This window comes from Staurois parvus, unplaced genomic scaffold (genome assembly GCF_062004578.1).
Source record: "Staurois parvus isolate SC_StPar_1 unplaced genomic scaffold, SC_StPar_1.0 ptg002113l, whole genome shotgun sequence".
Classification (NCBI taxonomy): Eukaryota; Metazoa; Chordata; class Amphibia; order Anura; family Ranidae; genus Staurois; species Staurois parvus.
The window spans coordinates 2178227-2183427 of record NW_028319909.1 but is presented as its reverse complement, the minus strand read 5'-3'; the positions used below and the strand labels follow the sequence as shown (position 1 = coordinate 2183427).

Here is a 5201-nt window from a genome sequence, read left to right as displayed (position 1 = left end):
TTGGGACTCTAGTGCAGCAGAAGCAGTGAACGGGAAGCTCACTATATGGCTGATAGGATCAGAATCAACTTTTTTGGGGTTATGGGTAAGATACAACAAAATGGTATATTTTTAGCACAATTATTTAGGATTCATGTGTGGCTGTAAGGTAAACCAGGTTCCTAACACCAGAAAACCAGTGCAGGCTTATGCTCATATTTACGCGTGTGTGCATTGTACACATGCCCATACATCTGAAAGAAGAGGCAATGTTAGACGTACAATTCCAGTTCGTCATGTTGACGTCCTTGCGTGCATGTGTACACGTGCACGCGTGCATACCAATTAGCGTGCACACTTGGCGCCCAATGGCCTATTTAAACTGGTCTGACATTATGAGCAGTTGCTGAATGGTTTTCAACTTGTTCCTGTGTTCTTGAGACCTGATCCTGCGCACCTATGTATTACCCAGATTGCCCTTGGACTTCACTGTTCCTGCCTCAACTCTGTTCACCTGATTACTCTGACCTTGGAATGTTTATTGGACTTGTCTTTGCCAGTCGATTCTGTACTGATTTGCCTAGATGTCATTGACCTTGGCCTACGTTGTGGACTTGCTCTGCTTGCTGATTCAATCTTTCGCTGCCCAGTTGCTGATGACCACTGCCTGTCTCCTGGTCCTGCTTCTGTCTTCTGCGCTGGTGCCAAGTTGCTCCTACATCCTGTTCTGAGGACTGCAACTACCAGCTCTATCCACCTACAGAGTAGACATCATCAGCCAGCTACTCCAGCACTTGTGCCACTTCTTGCCCTCACACTCTCTGTCTCCACCTTTAGGAGTGTTGGGCAGGAGATGCAAGAGAGGCCTCCATAATGTTCCAATCTTCACCAGGTATGTGATAGTGGCTGGGGAGTGATAAAAGCAGGTGTTCAAGCCATGGTTTTACCACAAGTCTTGGGTGTTTCTCTCCACCCCCATGGGCCTTTCGGGGTTCGGATTGCACATTGCCATTCCCGAATTTGGATGAGGAGTATTAAGTATTACATGTGTGTTCATGAGAAGATATTGGAGGTCTAAAGCATCCTAAAGAAGCGGGAGATCAAACGAAACACGTTGACCAACATACATTAACCTCATTTATATTGTCAAATAACGTGGTAAAGGTAATTTTAACATTGTGTTTTTTATTTGTTTAATCATTCGGATTCAGAAAATGAATGGATCCAAATTTTGTTCCATTCCTTAATTCGGTTGCGCATGACGCCAGTCAATATTGTCCAATCAGCTCACTCCATTTCTCTTGGTGGGTTTAATTAGCATCTGAAAATATCGAGTCCGTCCGATTCTAATCCGACCGATTTGATAATATATCGGAAGTTAAATCAATCTTCTGGAAAAACAAACGTTTTTTGAATCCACCTGGATTAGCAAATATACAAAACAAAGGATATGAAATTAATTCAGAAAACAAATTGGTTCAACAGAATAAATATAACAAAATTAAATTTGTCAATGAACGAATGCATCTGAAATGAAACGCAATGAAAAGTTCTAGCATGCACATGTCTAGTCCTCTCCATATCTGTTCTTGATGATAACAAAAAGCAGCATAATGTCACCGCCTCAGTGGGCTGGTCAATGACACCCTGTACTCACAGTATGTCTTCAGTCTTCTGGGCTGAAAGATGCTAGCTGTCAGTCAACCTGGAAGACTGAGGGCATCTAGTGGTGGAAAGCTATTACTACATTACTACAGGGCACAGCACGGAAGAAGTGACTATTACAGCCAAAGCTATTTTCCTTTTTTTTCAACTCAATAGCCTAGATTTTCAATCATCTTATTGCAGAACCCAAAAACACAGTATTGTGTGTTAAAAACATTGGCATGATGCAGTGCCATCCATTCTTCAATTTTTTGGTCGCCCTCCATGCCACAATATCCATCGGCATGTGCACTAAAGCGCCATTCAGAATGGATCGCATCACACTGACGCCTTTACTGTTGTGGTGACTTGCCGCAACAGTATGGTGTGAATGGGCCTTTTAAGGAACGTTTTATTCTAAGCACACAACCTCCTGCTAAAACACACATTTCTGAGAACAAATGCCAGTTGGCAGCCTGGAGGGGAAAAAATGATGATGATAATAATAATATGGATTGTTTAATCTTGTTTGGAAGCCGAATTCTTAAGAGCAGTCATTCCTCCAAAATGAATGGGAGTTGAAAGTTGAAGGGGCTGTTATCAGCCCGCAGTTATTATAGGTACATCTACCATTAATGGACCACTGGGAGAGTTCCGAAGAGATGTAATTATAATGTAAAACGCGTTCGCAGCCTCAAAGGTCTGATTCATGTGCACACCGAGCTTTGAAAATCTCACGCGTTCCTATTCTCTGAGAACAGAGCTTTCTCGTCTTCTCAGGACGTCTCCTTATTCTCAACATAAAATGGGACTATATTCAAATGAACCTCTAGCTATCAAAAGATTGGAGATATTAAAAAGGTTCTTTTTTAAAAATAATATTCTAGCTGTGGTGGTGGGCAGTGCCAGGAAAAAAGCATTTTCCCAAGGAACTGGGACATGGATCAGTTTGCCAAGATCCAGTAAAAAACCCAAACCTAGAAGTCGTGTTTATATTTGAACTAAAGGGACTAAAAAGTAGCTGTGGGGTTCAGTAAAAGTAAGTTGTTAAGCCCCTCCCCCGACTACCCACCTAAACACAGACATGTATATGTTCAAGGCTGTACCCATGCCGTGACTGTGGTACTTTGCTTTGTGGCTGTGGCAAACCTTAAATTGCATGTTGCATTGGGCAGGTGGTACTGCTGCTGAACGTGGTTCGTTAAAATGAATGAGATCACGCCACAACTGGGTGCAATGTATGTCAGCATTGATCTTTGCTTTCAGGGTTAAGTCAACATATGGCCTCCTCACCACCTGTCAAACACCCTCTACAAAGTAGTCCACCATGGCCTTCTTGCCACCTGTCAAACACCCTCTGCAAAGTAGTCCACCATGGCCTCCTCACTGCCTGTCAAACGCTTTCTACAAAGTAGTCCACCACTGCCTCCTCACCGCCTGTCGAACACCCTCTACAAAGCAGTCCATTATGGTCTCCTTGCCGCTTGTCAAACACCTTCTACAAAGTAATCCACCATGGCCTCCTCACAGCCTGTCAAACACTCTCTGCAAAGTAGTCCACCACTGCCTCCTCACCGCCTGTCAAACACCCTCTACAATGTAGTCCACCAATGCCTCCTCACCGCATGTCAAACACCCTCTACAAAGTACTCCACCATGGCCTCTTTGCCGCCTGTCAAATACCCTCTACAAAGTTCTCCACCATGGCCTACTCACCGCCTGTTAAACACTTTCTACAAAGTGGTTCACTATGGTCTCCTTGCCAAGTGTCAAACATTCTCTACAAAGTAGTTCACCATGGCCTCCTCACTGCCTGTCAAACACCCTCTACAAAGTAGTCCACCATGGCCTCCTTGCTACCTGTCAAACACCCTCTGAAAAGTAGTCCACCATGGCCTCCTCACCTCCTGTCAGGCACCCCCTACAAAGTAGTCCACCATTGCCTCATTGCTGCCTGTCAAACACCCTCTACAAAGTACTCCACCATGGCTTCCTCACTGCCTGTCAAACACCCTTTACAAAGTACTCCACCTTGGCTTCCTCACCTCCTGTCAAACACACTCTGCAAAGTAGTCTACCATGGCCTACTCAGTGCCTATCAAACATCCCCTACAAAGTCGTCCACCATGGTCTCGTCGCTGTTTGTCAAACACTGGCTACAAAATACTTCACCATGGCTTCCTTGCTGCCTGTCAAACACCCTCTACTGAGTAGTCCACCATGTTCTTCTCACCGCCTATCAAACAACCACTACAAAGTACTCCACCATGGCCTCCTTGCTGCCTGTCAAACACCCTCTGAAAAGCAATCCACCACGGATAAGAGGACTGAAGTACAGAGTTCCATTGGGAAGGGTTCCCCTCACTTTCCATCCCTAAGACATACAAGGACATCACAGTAAATCACTCCTCTTAGACAGTTGTCTTTAAAACAAATGTTCCTATTGGACCAATTCTTGTTTTGAAGGCGAATCACCTCAGTGGGGAAATTATGAACAATAAACACCTGATAGAGGTTGTAACCTTTCCCTAAAACAAAATGGCTTTAAATACAGTTTCATCTTTTAATATAATGCAATCTTACTTTTCAGTGATAGATGTTTGTGCTGCTATTCCCTTGTGTTTTCTCCCTGTCAGATCAGATTTTCGTCTTGACTTCTGGAGGAGGATGAAACAAATAGTTAATAAAGCCAAAAAAACCCAAAAGACCTGTTGTCATGTTGATATTTGAACTAACGGAACTGAGGTTAAACCTTTAAAGCAGAACTCCAGCCAAAAGAACAAGATAAAAATGAATAGCGGTGAAAAGATAAAATGTAATATTGACATTCAATCCATTTCAATTACATTCTTACCTTAAAGCCACTCTCTGGGATACAAATGTAGCCCCTTCTACCATTCCTTTACAACCCTTCTAACTGATCCGTTTAATAAAAAAAAAAATTTGTAGACACTTACTTGTCCTTACGGAGAGAAAACAAGACGACATCATACAGGGGAACCCATGGTCTCCGGGTACCATTGCAGCACTGGATCAGCAGCCACCCATGTAGCGGCAGTAAAAGACCTGGACATAGGTGAGTATATCTGCCTTCACCATGTAAGGGTGGGATGGCTAACAGGATGGGTAAGTTAGGGGTAGGAGGGATGCGGAGTGAATTTTTTTTTTTTTCCAGAGTGGGGCTTTCAATTAATCTTTTTCTGGTGACTTCCAAATTCGTAGACACTCGTCCTTTTTAGAGAGAAAGCAAGATGACATCATACAGGGGAACCCATGGTCTCTGGGTACCATTGCAGTGCTGGATCAGCAGCCACCCATGTAGAGGCAGTAAGAGACCTGGACGTAGGTGAGTATATCTGCCTTCACCATGTAAGGGTGGAATGACTACCAGGATGTGTAAGTCAGGGGTGGAAGAGAGGTAGAGTGAAAAAAATAATTTTTTCCCAGAGTGGGGCTTTCAATTAATCTTTTTCTGGTGACTTCCAAATTCGTAGACACTTACACGTCCTTTCAGAGAGAAAACAAGACGGTGTCATTACAGGGGAACCCGTGGTCTCTGTGGACCATTGCTTTTCTGG

General features: G+C 43.7%; 1 long non-coding RNA gene across 1 annotated transcript; it reads right to left on the bottom strand.

Annotated features, from left to right (window-relative positions):
- Window positions 1-1144: 1144 nt before the first annotated feature.
- Window positions 1145-4991, bottom strand: LOC149432718 (uncharacterized). The gene is made up of 2 exons (XR_016308977.1): window positions 4207-4991; window positions 1145-1399 (listed from the first exon to the last, which is right to left on the bottom strand). It is a non-coding gene; the product is annotated as an uncharacterized LOC149432718 (long non-coding RNA).
- Between the last annotated feature and the right edge of the window lie 210 nt (window positions 4992-5201).